Here is a 19,590-nt window from a genome sequence, read left to right on the forward strand (position 1 = left end):
TATAGATACTTCAAGACATATGATCTCAGTTCATTGTCGGTGCAACGATGCAGCTGTGTCCGGTCGGCCGTCGCTCTGCATTAGACTTAGGCCCTGTTCGGATCCTCTCCGCTCCGTCACCGTAGCTCCCGAAGTGGAGGGAGCGCCAGTACAATTGCTAGGAGCGGCTCAGACGGAGCTCCTCGCGCGGAGCGGAGTCGGCAGACTGGAGTGATTCCGAACAGGCACTTAGGTCAGGCTATGAGATTAATGGATACGTGTAATCGGAGATTGAAGTAGTGATGCGGCCAGTGATATCTAATCTGGACTAGTTCATTCCTAGGCGTATCTGTCTTAGTAAGTTCCCAAGACATCAAGTTTTGACGTTAACCACGGTGCTTTGAGTATAAGTCAGTTCCTTAGTCACATGTGCTGGCGGCAGGAACGTCTGCTTGATGCTGTAAAGCGTAGATGTTGATCTACGCTAGTGGTTGGAGCGCCATCCTGTGGTGTCGTTTGAAGGGAAATTATGCGTACGTTTTTATTTTAAAAAATATATAAAGCCCTCTTTCATCTAAAAAAACATCTCAGAAAAAAAATCATCACCTTCATCTAAGAAAAAGAAGTAAAAATCCCTAAAAAAGAAAAAGAAGTAAAAAAGAAAAAAAAATTATCACCGCAGCCTACTAACGAGTGCCATTTTGAATAACCCTCCATTTAAAAAATACCAGAGATCCTCACCTTCATCTAAAAAAATACATTTAAAAAATAATTCACATCTTCATCTATTTTTTTTCAAAAGATTCTCACAGCGGCCAACCAACTTGTGCCACGTGGCATAGCTGGTTGGCCTCCCTTCACGCGTAACTTAATGGGTTTAATTAGATCCAGACCATACGTGGGTAGTTGTGTAGAGATAGTGCCCTAGCATGCACAGTAGAAGAGCATTACGCTACGACCCTTGCCACCGGCGACGGTCATGACTCGAGGATGATACACTCTGAAACTTGATCCAAAGCAAGACTCAGGCAGCATGTAGCTTTGATTAATTTAAGGCACGCATGCTAGGACTGCTTAAGTGCGACAGATTACATTCAGGATGTAAGTGGCGTTGGGTCCCACTAATCCCACATATGCCACTCACCAAAAAATGTTTAAATGGTGTTGGTGGACGTCCAGAAAAAATAAATGGCATAAATGGACAGCCCAGAAAAGCCCGTGAGGCCAGCGGCATCCCACAAGTCCACAACACTCGACCTGCACTGCGTTCGCGTCACCGCTGCCTCCACCGGCACCGCCTCCCAATTCCATTCCCTTCCTTCCATGTCGGCGATTGGCCATTACATGCAAGAAGCTCCGAATCCTAGTATACATACTAGGTAAGGTAGCTCAACTTTCATTCCAGTAGGAGCTACCTAGACAGAAAGTGGTGTGTCGGCGATTGGCCATTCCAGCAGCCATGCCCTCAGGGCCGAATCCTCCACGTCAGTCGGCTGCTGGTATAGAAACTGGAAGTATGTGTGGAGACTCAGCTGAACTATGGCAGACACCAGGCCAAAGCAGCTGGGGATCTACAGATTGATGAGCAAAAGAACATTGATCACCAATTCATTTATGATAAGTAAGCTATTCTCTCCGTACAAAATAGATGACCCAACTTTATATTAACTTTAGTAAGCTACTTAGGATGGACGAATGAAGGTTGACAAATTGCTCTAACTTACGGCGATGTGTAAGTATAGCTTGGGGTCCTTTCTGGCCAAGGCGTAGATGATCCACGTCGGCGTGCTGATTAGGGATAGGCATGGGCTGGCTGATGCGGCATTGACCCCATTGTCAAATTCGGCGCAAACACAAGCAAACACGGGCGAGCTCGTTCAAATTTAAACATATTTAAAAAAACTACCGCGGGCTACCCCCGCCGTCTCCCTCGCCGCCCGCCTCGCCGCTCGCCCACGCGGTTCTACATGCCGAGGAGGCTGTAGAACCGCGTGTAGTCACCGCCGTCGTCGTCGTTGCCCCCGCCTACGCCTCCGCCATCCCTGTTGCATCCCTCCCCCGGTTGGCGCGGCGGGTTGGACGGTCCGGGGGCGTCGTCATCGTCGCTATCGAGGACGACGACACCGTCCTCGTCCTCGCGCCCACGTTTACGGGCGGCGATCTCCTCCAGGGCCCGGCGCTGCCGGATCATCTCCTCGCGCAGGTAGTCGTCGCGCGACCACCGCATGGCGTCCTCGTCGGAGAAGCCGCGCCGGGTTATCTCCTCGTACTCCGGGGGGAGGCTGGACTCCACCTTGGGCTCGACGAGGGCGCCGGAGCTGCGGGTACGCGCACTGACATGCGTGTCCTGGGGCTCCGGCTTGACGGGGCAGAGGTGGACGCAGGGAGTGCCGCCGGACGAGGAGGAGGACACCCCGGTCTCCATGCGCCTCGGTGTCCAGGAGCTTCCCCGGCAGCCCCGGCAGTGTGAGAAGGACGGGGGAGTGGGGTACTCGAGGCGCGGCGTGTTGCCGCCCTCGATGTACTTGAGGACGGACTCCAACGTGCGCCCGGGCACACCCCACCACCGACGCCGGCCGGCGGTGTTGAACCTGCCAGAGGGCACGGCGCCATTGGTGGCCTCGAGCTGCTCGTCGTGCCGGCGGCGGAAGTACGGCTCCCAGATTGGGCTGTCGGGGACGTACCGGGGCCCCTCCCTCGCCGCACGCGGCAGGGACGAGCGGATGTGTGTGATCTCCGCACGCCACGCCGCGCCGGTGGGTACCGGGGGCACCGGCACGCCGCCGGCGCTGATCCTCCATGCCCCGGGCACCCGCATGTCCGGCGGGACCGGGTACTCGGCCTCGAAAAGGAGGCGAGCCTCGTCCTCGTGCAGATGACGGCGCCCGAATCCATTCGCTGCCACGCCGTCGCTTGGGAAACGCTCGGCCATGCTTTCTCAACTGGTGACGGCGAGAGGAGGGAAGGGGGAGAAATGAGCGCGTCGTCGGTGGATGATCGGGGTGAGTCTCTCCGTCGCGCTTGCAGTCGGCTTTTATAGGCGGAGACGCCGCGTGGTACGCTTGGCCGGCGCGTTACACGTGGCGTGATTGCGTGGCGGCCGAGGGACGCATCGCCCAGCCTTCACTGCGCCGCCCATGAGGCATCAATGGAGGCTGACCGGTGCGGCAGCGTGCGGCAGCTTTGGCATTGATTCGCCGCGGGAAACGAGACGATGAGGACGACGAAGGGGCGAGAAGAGAATAGAGTCGCTGACGCGGCGGGCCCGCGGCTCTTCGCGCCAAAAACGATTCGCCCGGCGCCCCCAAGCGACCCCCAGCGCGCTGGGTTCGGGTTGGATCCGCCGGCGCCAATTTCGTCACAAGCCGGCGAAAACTGAGCTCTTGGAGACGCGACTGGGCCGATTTTTTGACGCCGGCGGACGAAAAAACGGCTAAGGGGCCTTCTTGATGGCGCGGCTAGAGATGCCCTAAGATGCAATCAACGGCATGTTATTGTACTGACCAAGTTGAACAAGGTGGCGGGGTGGACGATGCAGGTACAATATGAGAAGGACGGCGTAGCCTAGGGCCGGCACGAGGCACTGGAGGAGGATAAGACCTCTGTCGGCGCTGTAGACGATAAAGAAGAGGACGTAGATGGTCTGAAGCAAGGCCCCGAGGGAGTTGAGGACGACGGCGAGGCTGTCACGGCGCGCGACGCCGTACAGGATGCCCACGCAGCAGCTGAGGAGCGTGGCGATATTGGGTAGCGGGGATCTACTCCCGACGGTGCCGGACCGGCAGATGGCTGGTATCGTGGTGAACCTGCCGGTGCATGAAACATACACACGCAATTAGTCTAGTCAGCACGTCGGCGGCGTTGGTTATTTGCTCAGATCGGTTCATCAACCAACAAATTCACATATGCCCATGCAATTTCACCTATGGATCGGAGTATGTAATTAACTAAGAAGGACGGAAATAGTACGTACGCGGGGACGAGGAGCAGCATCAAGGTAAAGGCATCACCTGCACACGGATCAAGAAATAAGGAAAGGTAAATAGTATAGATCTCTCGGAACATGCATGCAGTAGGTGAGTAGATCTAGCTAGGTCGGTATTGGGTGCAAACCGACGAGCGCGATGTTGGCTAGCGTAGCGGGCGCAAGATCCATGGAGAGCATCATGGCTGCCTAGACCCATTAGTAGAAAAAGGGTTAAACGTGAAGCACATTAGCGCCGGTTTGTATTTAAGCCGGCACTAATGTATACATTAGTGCCGGTTCCAACGGCTAGCCAGGCCGCTTTCATTAGTACCGGTTCGTGGCGAACCTTTAGCACCGGTTCGTGCCACGAACCGGTACTAATGAGTGTGGTGGCAGGATGTTGTCAGACTGGGCCCCTCCAGCCCCTTTAGTACCGGTTCTTGGCACGAACCGGTACTAAAGGTCGTCCTACATAAACCCTTCGTCCACCCAAACTCGTTCTGTTCTTCCTCTTTCCCCTCTCCTCTCTATTCTTCCCCTCTTCCTCTCGAGCTCATCACACATTTTGCCCAAAATTTATCAAGATTTGAAGGCCCCCATCCATTCAAATGATCACAAAGGTTAGCAACTTTGTCCTTTCATCTCTCATTGCTAGATTAGCTCTTGCAATGCTTTATATAGTGATTAATTTGTGAGTTTAGTAATTTAGGAGGATATATATATATATGTGCTAGTATTTGATTTATATGCAATCTGAGGTCAAAAATAACACTTAGTTTGCATATGTAGGTGTGGTTTACTTAGTGCCTTCTAAATCTCCGTCGTAACCACCGTTGATCGCCCGCACCGTCCCGTCGCCGGCACCACCTTGTGGTGAGCCTCTTGTTCATGAAATTTTATATAAAAATTGATGTTTGTGTGATTTGGATATATAGTTACTCGTATAATTATCTTACCCGTACGTTGTTTGTTATACATATAGTGCCATGGTTTTGATATCCGTCCCCGTCGGCCCTCGTCCTTGTTATGATTCGGATGTGGTATATATATTCTCTTTTAAAACTAGTTGCATTTCGTGTTTATGACAAATTATGCCCATCAAGTTGACATAGAAATTTTTCCTAGGAGGTATGTGAACCGGAAATTCCAACCGACCCTATTGTCGAGAGGTTAAATTTAGTTGAAAGAGAAAACGAGTACTTGAAAGAAAAATTGAAAAGAATTGAGGGGGAGAAGATGGAATTGGAGTTGCATGTTGCCAATGTCGTCGATGATCACAAGATCAAGATGAAGAAAATGCGCTTGAAGATTAGAAAGATTAGAAAATATGCCATTGATAGTGAGGCTTGGTATCATTATGTTGTTGGATCCATTGTTACCTTAGTTGCGATCTTGATCGTATTTGTTGTTGCATTTAAATGCTTTAGCTAGAGAGTTATTTGTTTGTTGCATTTAAGTGTTGTATGAACTTTATGTATGAACTTGTATTAATTTGGTCTATTCGGTGGTGTGTAATGAAGATGAGACGGCAATGGATGTACGATGACCGATGCTCTCCCCAGTTCGTTGAGGGCGTGCATACTTTTCTGCTTGCGGCTGAGGCAAACAAGTGGGCGGATGGTTTTATGCCTTGTCCATGTGCTCGCTGTAAGAATGGTCATAATTACTCTACGTCAAGAACCATTCACGTCCACCTGTTTAAGTCCGGTTTCATGCCCCACTATAATGTTTGGATCAAGCACGGAGAAAGAGGGGTTATGATGGAAGACAATGAAGAAGAAGAGGACGACGACAGCTATCCTGGCCATGGGTTCCCTGAATACGATGATACAACAATGGGGGAAGAAGCTGAGCCGGTAATGCGGGAAGAAGCTGAGCCGGCAATGCGGGAAGAAGCTGAAGAAGAGGCATCAGATGAGCCCGTTGATGATCTAGGTCAGGCCATTGCCGATGCAAAGAGAAACTGCGCAAGTGATTTGGAGAAGAAGAAGTTGCAGCGCATGTTAGAGGATCACAAAAAATTGTTATACCCGAATTGCGTAGGTGACAAGAAAAAGCTGGGCACCACACTAGAATTGCTGCAATGGAAGGTAGAGAATGGTGTATCTGACAAGGGATTTGGAAAGTTGCTGGTTATGATAAAGGATATGCTTCCAAAGGACAACGAATTGCCCGAGAGTACGTACGAAGCAAAGAAGGTTGTCTGCCCTCTAGGGTTAGAGGTGCAGAAGATACATGCATGCCCTAATGATTGCATCCTCTACCGCGGTGAGTACGAGGATTTGAACGCTTGCCCGATATGTGGTGCATTGCGCTATAAGATCAGCCGCGATGACCCTGGTGATGTCGAGGGCGAGTGCCCCAGGAAGAAGATTCCTGCCAAGGTGATGTGGTATGCTCCTATAATACCACGGTTGAAACATTTGTTCCAAAACAAAGAGCATGCCAAGGCGATGCGATGGCACAGAGAAGACCGTAAGAAAGACGAAAAGTTGAGAGTACCCGCTGACGGGTCGCAGTGAAGAAAAATCGAAAGAAAGTACGGGAAGGAGTTTGCAGATGACGCAAGGAGCGTATGGTTTGGTCTAAGCGCAGATGGCATTAATCCTTTTGGGGAGCAGAGCGGCAACCATAGCACCTGGCCTGTGACTCTATGTTTGTATAACCTTCCTCCTTGGTTGTGCATGAAGCGGAAGTTCATTATGATGCCAGTGCTCATCCAAGGCTCTAAGCAACCCGGCAACGACATTGATGTGTACCTAAGGTCATTAGTTGAAGAACTCTTACAACTGTGGAATGGAACAGGTGTACGTGCGTGGGATGAGCACATGGGGGAAGAATTTGACCTAAAGGTGTTGCTGTTCGTGACCATCAATGATTGGCCTGCTCTCAGTAACCTTTCAGGACAGACAAACAAGGGGATACCGCGCATGCACGCACTGTTTGGACGATACCGACAGTATATATTTGGCTAATTGTAAGAAGAATGTGTACCTGGGACATCGTCGATTTCTTCCGAGCAGGCATCCCGTAAAAAAGAAAGGCAAGCATTTCAAAGGTGAGGCGGATCACCGGACGAAGCCTCGCCACCGTACTGGTGCTGATGTACATGATATAGTCAAGGATTTGAAGGTGGTCTTTGGAAAGGGTCCTGGTGGACAACCTGTTCCGAATGACGCTGACGGACGCGCACCCATGTGGAAGAAGAAGTCTATATTTTGGGACCTGCCCTATTGGAAAGACCTAGAGGTCCGCTCCGCAATCGACATGATGCACGTGACGAAGAATCTTTGTGTGACCCTGCTTGGCTTCTTGGGCGTGTATGAGAAGACAAAATATACACCTGAGGCACGAGAGGACTAGCAACGTATGCACAGAAAAGACGGCATACATCAGGGTCATGCAACCTACGCTCTTACCAAAGAAGAGAAGCAAATCTTCTTTGAATGCCTGCTTAGTATTAAGGTACCGTCTGGCTTCTCGTCGAATATAAAGGGAATAATAAACATGGCAGAAAAAAAGTTTTAGAACCTAAAGTCTCATGACTGCCACGTGATTATGACGCAACTGCTTCCGGTTGCATTGAGGGGGCTTCTATCGGAAAACGTTCGATTAGCCATTGTGAAGCTATGTGCATTTCTCAATGCAATCTCTCAGAAGGTAATCGATCCAGAAATCATACCAAGGTTAGAGAATGATTTGGTGCAATGTCTTGTCAGTTTCGAGTTGGTGTTCTCACCATCCTTCTTCAACATCATGACGCACGTCCTAGTTTACCTATGCGAAGAGATTAACGCTTTGGGTCATGTATTTCTACACAATACGTTCCCCTCTGAGAGGTTCATGGGAATCTTAAAGAAATATGTTCATAACCGTGCTAGGCCAGAAGGAAGCATCTCCAAGGGCCGTCAAAATGAGGAGGTCATTGAGTTTTGTATTAACTTTATTCCTGACCTTAAGCCGATTAGTGTTCCTGAATCGCGGCATAAGGGCAGACTGGATGGAAAAGGCACACTAGGAGGGGAACAAATAATATGTATGGACAGGCATTCTCTCACTAAAGCACACTACATAGTTCTACAGAATTCCGCCTTGGTGGCTCCGTATATAGATGAACACAAGAATTTGCTACGCTCCAAACACCCGGAGCGGTCAGATGACTGGATTACACGTGGACAAACCAGGAGTTTCGCCAGCTGGTTGCAGACACGTACCATGCATGACACCTCTATTGAAAATGACATGTACTTGTTGTCCCAGTTACCATCTTCGAATATAATGACTTTCAAAGGGTACAAGATAAATGGTAATACATTTTACACGATCGCCCAAGATAAGAAGAGCACCAACCAAAACAGTGGTGTCCGTTTTGATGCAGAAACCAAGACGGGAAAGGAAACATATTATAGTTATATACAGGACATACGGGAACTTGACTATTGACGTGGTTTGAAGGTCCCTTTGTTTCGGTGCAAATGGGTCAATATGACACGAGGCGGGGTAACAGAAGACCCGCAGTACGGAATGACAACAGTGGATCTCAACAATCTTGCGTATGCAGACGAACCATTCGTCCTAGCCAATGATGTGGCACAGGTTTTATATGTGAAGGACATGTCTACCAAGCCAAGAAAAAGAAAATATAAGGAAGCGAATGCATCGTACGATGAGCCAAAGCGGCACATAGTTCTTTCTGGAAAGAGAAACATCGTGGGAGTGGATGACAAGACAGACAAGTCAGAAGATTATGAAAAGTTTGATGAAATTGCTCCATTCACAGTGAATATTGACCCGAGCATTCCGTTAAATGATGAAGATTTTCCATGGTTACGGCGCAAAGGGACACACGCGAAGAAAAAGTTTCACACCCAAAGATCTGGGATGTGATCGGCTTCACTATCATCACTTTCTTCTGTGTTTCACACCCAGAAGGGAATCTCTGTAATAGTTAGGGTAGTTAATTATGTGTTTTGGCATTTGAAACGCGAAGAAATTTTATGTGCAAACAAATTCTTTCATGCCTTTACTAATTTTTAAAGTTAAGTTATTCAGAAACTAGTGATTCACACTAATTTCAAATAATTCAAAATTTAAACTATTCAAATTTGAAAACTACGGGCACTAACAAAAAGTTTGTAATTTTTTGTACCTAAAGCAAAAATATTCACAAAGAAACTCTAAATACACAAAAAACAACTCAAAAATAAATAAAGTAAAAAAAAGCCCGCCTACTAGGCCAGAGCGGCCTGCATACGACTAGAAACCCAACCTGTTGTTGGGCCAGGATGCAGGCCCGCAAAGGCCCAGTAGGCCCACGGGGCAGCACAGAACATGTAGGCCCAGTAGGCCTGCTTTGGAGAGGAGATCGAAAGAGCTACCGCACGGGGGTTTATAAACTAGTGCGGTCGCCCCTCGGCTAGCGAGGTGGGACTAAACATGCCGCACCGCACCTGCGCCAGCGCACCCCCTTTAGTACCGGGTCGTGGCACCAACCGGTACTAAAGGGGGGGCCTTTAGTACCGGTTGGAGCCATCATCCGGTACTAAGGGGGGTCGCTTCCCGCCGCTTGGCCTGGCCAAAACAGGCCTTTAGTATCGGTTGGTGGCTCCAACCGGTACTAAAGGTCCCTCCTATATAAACAACACTTACGAAAATTTCAGTTTCTCATCTGCTTCTTCTCCTCTGCACCGTCGCCCGCTGCCCCCGTACGTCTCCATCCCTCGTCGCCGCCCCCGTCGCCGCCCCGTCCCCGTCTTCGCCGCCCCGTCGTCCTCGTCGTCACCGCCGCCCCGTCCCGTCCCGCGTCGTCCCCGTCCCCGTCGTCGCCGCCCTATACGTCCCCGTCGTCGTCGCCGCCCCGGCCCGTACGTCCCCGTCCCCGTCATCGCCGCCCCGTCCCTGTCCCCGTCGTCGTCATCCCCGTCGTCGCCGCGCCCGTCGCCGTCCGCGTCGCCGCCCCCCCCCCCGTCGCCGCCCCCCGTCGCCTCTCGCCTCGCCAGTGAGCGCGCGCGCACACACACATACATTTTTTGTTTTTTAGTTATACAAATAGTTAGAAATTTTTCTGTTTTTTAGAAATTGTTAGAAATTTTTCTGTTTTTTAGAAATAGTTAGAAATGTTAGAATTGTTAGAATAGTTAGAAATGTTAGAATTGTTAGAATTGTTAGAAATGTTAGAATTGTTAGAAATTTTTCTGTTTTTTAGTTATAGAAATAGTTATAAAAAGTTAGAATTGTTAGAAATTTTTCTGTTTTTTAGTTATAGAAATAGTTATAAAAAAGTTAGAAATTTTTCTTTTTTTAGTTCTAGAAATATTATAAATGTTATAGAAATCTTAGTTATATAGAAATGTTAGAAATTTTAGTTATCAAAATCCAATCATTAAAAAAATGTTACTTTTTGCGGGCATATAGCTAGTATTTGTTCTCGACGATGCCCGGCCCGCATCCTCGCCGTGGACCCGTCCGCGACAACGTCCGACTGACCCATGTCCGGGACTGAGCTCCGCCGGGCTGGCACTGGGAGGTGCTGCCTGGAGGGGGGCGCCGCTTGATGAGGAACCCGGCCCCGGGTCCCGTCGTCGACCCTGATCTCATTTGGTGGCGTTCGCGTGGGCCAGTTTCGGTGTGAAGGGAGCCGGCCCCGCCGGAGGTGGTACGTCACCGTGTCAGGGAGGAGGACGAGCACGTCCATCGCTACATGGTTGCATTAGAGGGCGGCAGGTTCTCCAATACCTGGCAGTTTCTTCAGGGATCTCACTTCAGCTATGATCCTGTGAGGGTTCCTTCTCTTTGGGTGTCCACCGCCCGCGCCGCAGGAACCGCGAGTGTCCTAGATTCTTCTGTAGTATTCGATCTTTATTAGCTACCTAGCCAGTGATGTACTCGATATATAATATTCAAGACGATGTATTTGAGATTATATATTATTCGAGACGATGTATTCGAGATTATATCTATTATTCGAGACGATGTATTCGAGATTATATCTATTATTCAAGACGATGTATTCGAGATTATATCTATTATTCGAGATGATGTATTCGAGATTATATCTATTATTCGAGGCGATGTAATTTGAATACTAAATTGTTTTATATTTCTTTTGGCATAGTTAAATAAAAGCTATGGCGAACAATATCGACAGAGAGGGAGAACAGACCATGTTCGATATAATACGCGGGCCAGATGATGATCAGAATGAAGAAGATTATGACGGCTCCAAATTTCTAAACAACACCGAAGAGGGTGATATGATATTCGATCGCGATGACCGAATTGATGAAGTCATGAACTACGATGATGACAACACCGGAGAGGTATATATATTTATATAAGCAGGCATCTGGTGATCATCACATGTTTTAAATGAGTTGAAGATATATTAACGAATCGATCTTTCTTCTTTCAGCCATCCGGATCGAGCAAATCTTCAGGCAATAGGACGAAACGAGGCCCGAACAAAAAGTTGAAGGAGGGCGTAAAGTATAATATCGAGGCAATCAAACCTAATGGTGAACTATTAGCGCCTAATAAGATTGCGGAAAAGTTCGTTCGTCAGTGCGGAGTTCTTGTGACGGACCAACTCCCGATCTCCCTTCAAGAATGGAGAGAGCCAGCAAAGCCACGTCCAGATCTTACTTTTGTCGATGACAGACAAAAAAGTCTACTTTGGGATACTCTCATGGAACATTTCACCCTACCAAATCATTTCACAGAAGCATATGTGCAGAAAGTCAAGGACGCTGCTCTTAGGAAGATGGCGGTTGCATTCAAGAACCACAAGAATCGTGAATGGGACAAGTACGTCAAGGGAGGAAGGAAGACTCCAGTATTCGAGGGAACACTAGAGAATCAAAGTGCTCATTGGGACGATTTTGTGAAATTCATGTTGGAAATATGCCCTAGAGGCAATAATAAAAGCATTATTATTATATTTCCTTGTTCATGATAATTGTCTTTATTCATGCTATAATTGTGTTATCCGGAAATCGTAATACATGTGTGAATAACAGACACCAACATGTCCCTAGTAAGCCTCTAGTTGACTAGCTCGTTGATCAACAGATAGTCATGGTTTCCTGACTATGGACATTGGATGTCATTGATAACGAGATCACATCATTAGGAGAATGATGTGATGGACTAGACCCAATCTTAAACATAGCACAAGATCGTATAGTTCGTTTGCTAGAGTTTTCCAATGTCAAAGTATCTTTTCCTTAGACCATGAGATCGTGTAACTCCCGGATACCGTAGGAGTGCTTTGGGTATACCAAACGTCACAACGTAACTGGGTGACCATAAAGGTATACTACGGGTATCTCCGAAAGTGTCTATTGGGTTGACATGGATCAAGACTGGGATTTGTCACTCCGTATGACGGAGAGGTATCACTGGGCCCACTCGGTAATGCATCATCATAATGAGCTCAAAGTGACCAAGTGTCTGGTCACGGGATCATGCATTACGGTACGAGTAAAGTGACTTGCCAGTAACAAGATTGAACGAGGTATTGGGATACCGATGATCGAATCTCGGGCAAGTAACATATCGATTGACAAAGGGAATTGCATACGGGGTTGATTGAATCCTCGACATCGTGGTTCATCCGATGAGATCATCGTGGAGCATGTGGGAGCCAACATGGGTATCCAGATCCCGCTGTTGGTTATTGACCGGAGAGTCGTCTCGGTCATGTCTGCTTGTCTCCCGAACCCGTAGGGTCTACACACTTAAGGTTCGGTGACGCTAGGGTTGTGAAGATATGTATATGCAGAAACCCGAATGTTGTTCGGAGTCCCGGATGAGATCCCGGACGTCACGAGAAGTTCCGGAATGGTCCGGAGGTAAAGAATTATATATAGGAAGTGCTGTTTCGGCCATCGGGACAAGTTTCGGGGTTATCGGTATTGTACCGGGACCACCGGAGGGGTCCCGGGGGCCCACCGGGTGGGGCCACCTGTCCCGGGGGGCCACATGGGCTGTAGGGGGTGCGCCTTGGCCTACATGGGCCAAGGGAACCAGCCCTACTAGGCCCATGCGCCTAGGGTTTCCATGGGGGAGGAGTCCAAGTGGTGGAAGGCACCTCTAGGTGCCTTGGGGGGGAGGGAATCCTCCCCCTGGCCGCCGCACCTAGGAGATCAGATCTCCTAGGCTGCGCACCACCCCCCTTGGCCCTCCTATATATAGTGGGGGAGAGGAGGGATTTCATACACCAGCCCCTGGCGCCTCCCTCTCTCCCCGTTACGTCTCTCTCTCGTAGTATAGGCGAAGCCCTGCTACTGTGACGCCCTGCATCCACCACCACGCCGTCGTGCTGCTGGATCTTCATCAACCTCTCCTTCCCCCTTGCTGGATCAAGAAGGAGGAGACGTCTCCCGTCCCGTACGTGTGTTGAACGCGGAGGTGCCGTCCGTTCGGCGCTTGGTCATCGGTGATTTGGATCACGTCGTGTACAACTACATCATCACCGTTCTTTTGAACGCTTCCGTGCGCCATCTACAAAGGTATGTAGATGCATCCAATGACTCGTTGCTAGATGAACTCCTAGATGATTTTGGTGAAACGAGTAGGAAAATTTTTGTTTTCTGCAACGTTCCCCAACAGTGGCATCATGAGCTAGGTCTATGCGTAGTTCTTCTTGCGCGAGTAGAACACAATGAGTTGTGGGCGTAGATTTGTCAACTTTCTTGTCGTTACTAGTCTTTTCTTGCTTCAGCAGTATTGTGGGATGAAGCGGCCCGGACCAACCTTACATGTACGCTTACGTGAGACCGGTTCCACCGACTAACATGCACTAGTTGCATAAGGTGGCTGGCGGGTGTCTGTCTCTCCCACTTTAGTTGGAGCGGATTCGATGAACAGGGTCCTTATGAAGGGTAAATAGAAGTTGACAAATCATGTTGTGGCTTTAACGTAGGTAAGAAGACGTTCTTGCTAGAACCCTAAATCAGCCACGTAAAACTTGCAACAACAATTAGAGGACGTCTAACTTGTTTTTGCAGCAAGTGGTTTGTGATATGATATGGCCAAAGTTGTGATGAATGATGAATGATCTGTATGTGATGTATGAGATGTTCATGCTATTGTAATAGGAATCACGACTTGCATGTCGATGAGTATGACAACCGGCAGGAGCCATAGGAGTTGTCTTTATTCTTTTATATGACCTGCGTGTCATCAAGAAACGCCATGTAAATTACTTTACTTTATTGCTAAACGCGTTAGCCATAGTAGTAGAAGTAATAGTTGGCGAGCAACTTCATGGAGACACGATGATGGAGATCATGGTGTCAAGCCGGTGACAAGATGATCATGGAGCCCCAAGATGGAGATCAAAGGAGCTATGTGATATTGGCCATATCATGTCACGATTATTATTTGATTGCATGTGATGTTTATCATGTTTTTGCATCTTGTTTACTTAGAACAACGGTAGTAAATAAGATGATCCCTCATAACAATTTCAAGAGGTGTTCTCCCCTAACTGTGCACCATTACTAAAGTTCGTCGTTTCTAAGCACGCCATGATGATCGGGTGTGATGGATCCTTACGTTCACATACAACGGGTGTTTACGAGCCTAGCATGTATAGACATGGCCTCGGAACACATGCAAAACACTTGGGGTTAACTTGACGAGCCTAGCATGTACAGACATGGCCTCGGAACACAGAAGACCGAAAGGTCGAGCATGAGTCGTATAGAAGATACGATCAACATGAAGATGTTCACCGACGTTGACTAGTCCGTCTCACGTGATGATCGGACACGGCCTAGTTAACTCAGATCATGTAATACTTAGATGACTAGAGGGATGTCTAATCTAAGTGGGAGTTCATTAATAATTTGATTAGATGAACTTAATTATCATGAACTTAGTCTAAAATATTTTACACTATGTCTTGTAGATCAAATGGCCCACGTAGTCCTCAACTTCAACGCGTTCCTAGAGAAAACCAAGCTGAAAGACGATGGCAGTAACTATACGGACTGGGTCCGGAACCTGAGGATCATCCTCATAGCTGCCAAGAAAGATTATGTCCTACAAGCACTGCTAGGTGATCCACCCGTCCCACAGAACCAAGACGTTATGAATGCTTGGCAGACACGTGTTGACGACTACTCCCTCGTTCAGTGCAGCATGCTTTACAGCTTAGAGCCGGGCTCCAAAAGCGTTTTGAGAGACATGGAGCATACGAGATGTTCGAAGAGCTGAAAATGGTTTTTCAAGCTCATGCCCGGATCGAGAGATATGAAGTCTCCAATAAGTTCTTCAGCTGTAAGATGGAGGAAAATAGTTTTGTCAGTGAGCACATACTCACTATGTCTGGGTTGCATAACCGCTTGTCTCAGCTGGGAGTTAATATCCCGGATGATGCGGTCATTGACAGAATCCTCCAGTCGCTTCCACCAAGCTACAAGAGCTTTGTGATGAACTTCAACATGCAGGGGATGCAAAAGAGCATTCCTGAGTTGTTCTCAATGCTGAAATCAGCGGAGGTAGAAGTCAAGAAGGAGCATCAAGTGTTGATGGTCAATAAAACCACTAAGTTCAAGAAAGGCAAGGGTAAAAAGAACTTCAAGAAGGACGGCAAGGAAGTTGCCGCGCCCGGCAAGCAAGCTGCCGGGAAGAAGCCAAAGAATGAACCCAAGCCTGAGACGGAGTGCTTTTATTGCAAAGGGAAGGGTCACTGGAAACGGAACTGCCCCAAATACTTAGCGGACAAGAAGGCCGGCAACGCCAAAAGGTATATTTGATATACATGTAATTGATGTGTACCTTACCAGTACTCATAGTGACTCCTGGGTATTTGATACCGGTGCCGTTGCTCATATTTGTAACTCACAGCAGGAGCTGTGGAATAAACGGAGACTGGCGAAGGACGAGGTGACGATGCGCGTCGGGAATGGTTCCAAGGTCGATGTGATCGCCGTCGGCACGCTGCCTCTGCATTTACCTACGGGATTAGTTTTAAACCTCAATAACTGTTATTTAGTGCCAGCTTTGAGCATGAACATTGTATCGGGATCTCGTTTAATTCGAGATGGCTACTCATTTAAATCTGAGAATAATGGTTGTTCCATTTATATGAGAGATATGTTTTATGGTCATGCTCCTATGGTGAATGGTTTATTCTTAATGAATCTCGGGCGTATTACTACACATGTTCATAATGTGAGTACCAAAAGATGTAAGGTTGATAATGATAGTCCCACATACTTGTGGCACTGCCGCCTTGGTCACATAGGTGTCAAACGCATGAAGAAGCTCCATGCAGATGGACTTTTAGAGTCTCTTGATTATGAATCATTTGACACGTGCGAACCATGCCTCATGGGTAAAAGGACCAAGACTCCATTCTCAGGAACAATGGAGCGAGCAACCAACTTATTGGAAATCATACATACTGATGTGTGCGGTCCAATGAGTGTTGAGGCTCGTGGTGGCTATCGTTATGTTCTCACCCTCACTGATGACTTGAGTAGATATGGATATGTCTACTTAATGAAACACAAGTCTGAAACCTTTGAAAAGTTCAAGGAATTTCAGAGTGAGGTTGAGAATCAACGTGACAGGAAAATCAAGTTTCTACGATCAGATCGTGGAGGAGAATACTTGAGTCACGAATTTGGCACACACTTAAGAAAATGTGGAATAGTTTCACAACTCACGCCGCCTGGAACACCTCAGCGTAACGGTGTGTCCGAACGTCGTAATCGCACTCTATTGGATATGGTGCGGTCTATGATGTCTCTTACCGATTTACCGCTATCTTTTTGGGGCTATGCTTTAGAGACTGCCGCATTCACTTTAAATAGGGCTCCGTCGAAATCTGTTGAGACGACACCGTATGAATTATGGTTTGGGAAGAAACCTAAGCTGTCGTTTCTAAAAGTTTGGGGATGCGATGCTTATGTCAAGAAACTTCAACCTGAAAAGCTCGAACCCAAGTCGGAAAAATGCGTCTTCATAGGATACCCAAAAGAAACTATTGGGTACACCTTCTACCTCAGATCCGAAGGCAAGATCTTTGTTGCCAAGAATGGGTCCTTTCTAGAGAAAGAGTTTCTCTCGAAAGAAGTAAGTGGGTGGAAAGTAGAGCTTGATGAAGTATTACCTCTTGAACCGGCAAATGGCGCGACTCAAGAAAATGTTCCTGAGGTGCCTGCACTGACTAGAGAGGAAGTTAATGATAATGATCAAGATACTTCTGATCAAGCTCCTACTGAGATTCAAAGGTCCACAAGGACACGTTCCGCACCAGAGTGGTACGGCAACCCTGTCTTGGAAATCATGTTGTTAGACAACGGTGAACCTTCGAACTATGAAGAAGCAATGGCGGGCCCGGATTCCGACAAATGGCTAGAAGCCATGAAATCCGAGATAGGATCCATGTATGAAAACGAAGTATGGACTTTGACTGACTTGCCCGTTGAACGGCGAGCCATAGAGAATAAATGGATCTTTAAGAAGAAGACAGACGCGGATGGTAATGTGACCATCTATAAAGCTCGGCTTGTCGCTAAGGGTTATCGACAAGTTCACGGGGTTGACTACGATGAGACTTTCTCACCGGTAGCGAAGCTAAAGTCCGTCCGAATCATGTTAGCAATTGCCGCATTCTACGATTATGAGATATGGCAAATGGACGTCAAAACGGCATTCCTTAATGGTTTCCTTAAGGAAGAATTATATATGATGCAGCCGGAAGGTTTTGTCGATCCTAAGAATGCTGACAAAGTGTGCAAGCTCCAACGCTCGATTTATGGGCTGGTGCAAGCATCTCGGAGTTGGAACATTCGCTTTGATGAGATGATCAAAGCGTTTGGGTTTACACAGACTTATGGAGAAGCCTGCGTTTACAAGAAAGTGAGTGGGAGCTCTGTAGCATTTCTCATATTATATGTAGATGACATACTTTTGATGGGAAATGATATAGAACTCTTGGACAGCATCAAGGCCTACTTGAATAAGAGTTTTTCAATGAAGGACCTTGGAGAAGCTGCTTATATATTAGGCATCAAAATCTATAGAGATAGATCAAGACGCCTCATAGGTCTTTCACAAAGCACATACCTTGATAAGATGTTGAAGAAGTTCAATATGGATCATTCTAAGAAGGGGTTCTTACCTGTATTACAAGGTGTGAAATTGAGCTCAGCTCAATGTCCGACCACGGCAGAAGAAATAGAAGAGATGAGTGTCATCCCCTATGCCTCAGCCATAGGTTCTATTATGTATGCCATGCTGTGTACCAGACCTGATGTAAACCTTGCCGTAAGTTTGGTAGGAAGGTACCAAAGTAATCCCAGCAAGGAACACTGGACAGCGGTCAAGAATATCCTGAAGTACCTGAAAAGGACTAAGGAAATGTTTCTCGTTTATGGAGGTGACGAAGAGCTCGTCGTAAAGGGTTACGTCGACGCTAGCTTCGACACAGATCTGGATGACTCTAAGTCACAAACCGGATATGTGTATATGTTGAATGGTGGAGCAGTGAGCTGGTGCAGCTGCAAGCAGAGCGTCGTGGCGGGATCTACATGTGAAGCGGAGTACATGGCAGCCTCGGAGGCAGCACATGAAGCAATATGGGTGAAGGAGTTCATCACCGACCTAGGCGTCATACCCAATGCGTCGGGGCCAATCAAACTCTTTTGTGACAACACTGGAGCTATTGCACTTGCCAAAGAGCCCAGGTTTCACAAGAAGACAAGGCACATCAAGCGTCGCTTCAACTCCATTCGTGAAAATGTTCAAAATGGAGACATAGAGATTTGTAAAGTACATACGGACCTGAATGTAGCAGATCCGTTGACTAAACCTCTCCCTAGGGCAAAACATGATCAACACCAGAATACCATGGGTGTTCGATTCATCACAATGTAACTAGATTATTGACTCTAGTGCAAGTGGGAGACTGTTGGAAATATGCCCTAGAGGCAATAATAAAAGCATTATTATTATATTTCCTTGTTCATGATAATTGTCTTTATTCATGCTATAATTGTGTTATCCGGAAATCGTAATACATGTGTGAATAACAGACACCAACATGTCCCTAGTAAGCCTCTAGTTGACTAGCTCGTTGATCAACGGATAGTCATGGTTTCCTGACTATGGACATTGGATGTCATTGATAACGAGATCACATCATTAGGAGAATGATGTGATGGACTAGACCCAATCTTAAACATAGCACAAGATCGTATAGTTCGTTTGCTAGAGTTTTCCAATGTCAAAGTATATTTTCCTTAGACCATGAGATCGTGTAACTCCCGGATACCGTAGGAGTGCTTTGGGTATACCAAACGTCACAACGTAACTGGGTGACCATAAAGGTATACTACGGGTATCTCCGAAAGTGTCTGTTGGGTTGACATGGATCAAGACTGGGATTTGTCACTCCGTATGACGGAGAGGTATCACTGGGCCCACTCGGTAATGCATCATCATAATGAGCTCAAAGTGACCAAGTGTCTGGTCACGGGATCATGCATTACAGTACGAGTAAAGTGACTTGCCGGTAACGAGATTGAACGAGGTATTGGGATACCGATGATCGAATCTCGGGCAAGTAACATATCGATTGACAAAGGGAATTGCATACGGGGTTGATTGAATCCTCGACATCATGGTTC

This window comes from Triticum aestivum, chromosome 5A (assembly GCF_018294505.1).
Source record: "Triticum aestivum cultivar Chinese Spring chromosome 5A, IWGSC CS RefSeq v2.1, whole genome shotgun sequence".
In the NCBI taxonomy this organism is placed as follows: domain Eukaryota; kingdom Viridiplantae; phylum Streptophyta; class Magnoliopsida; order Poales; family Poaceae; genus Triticum; species Triticum aestivum.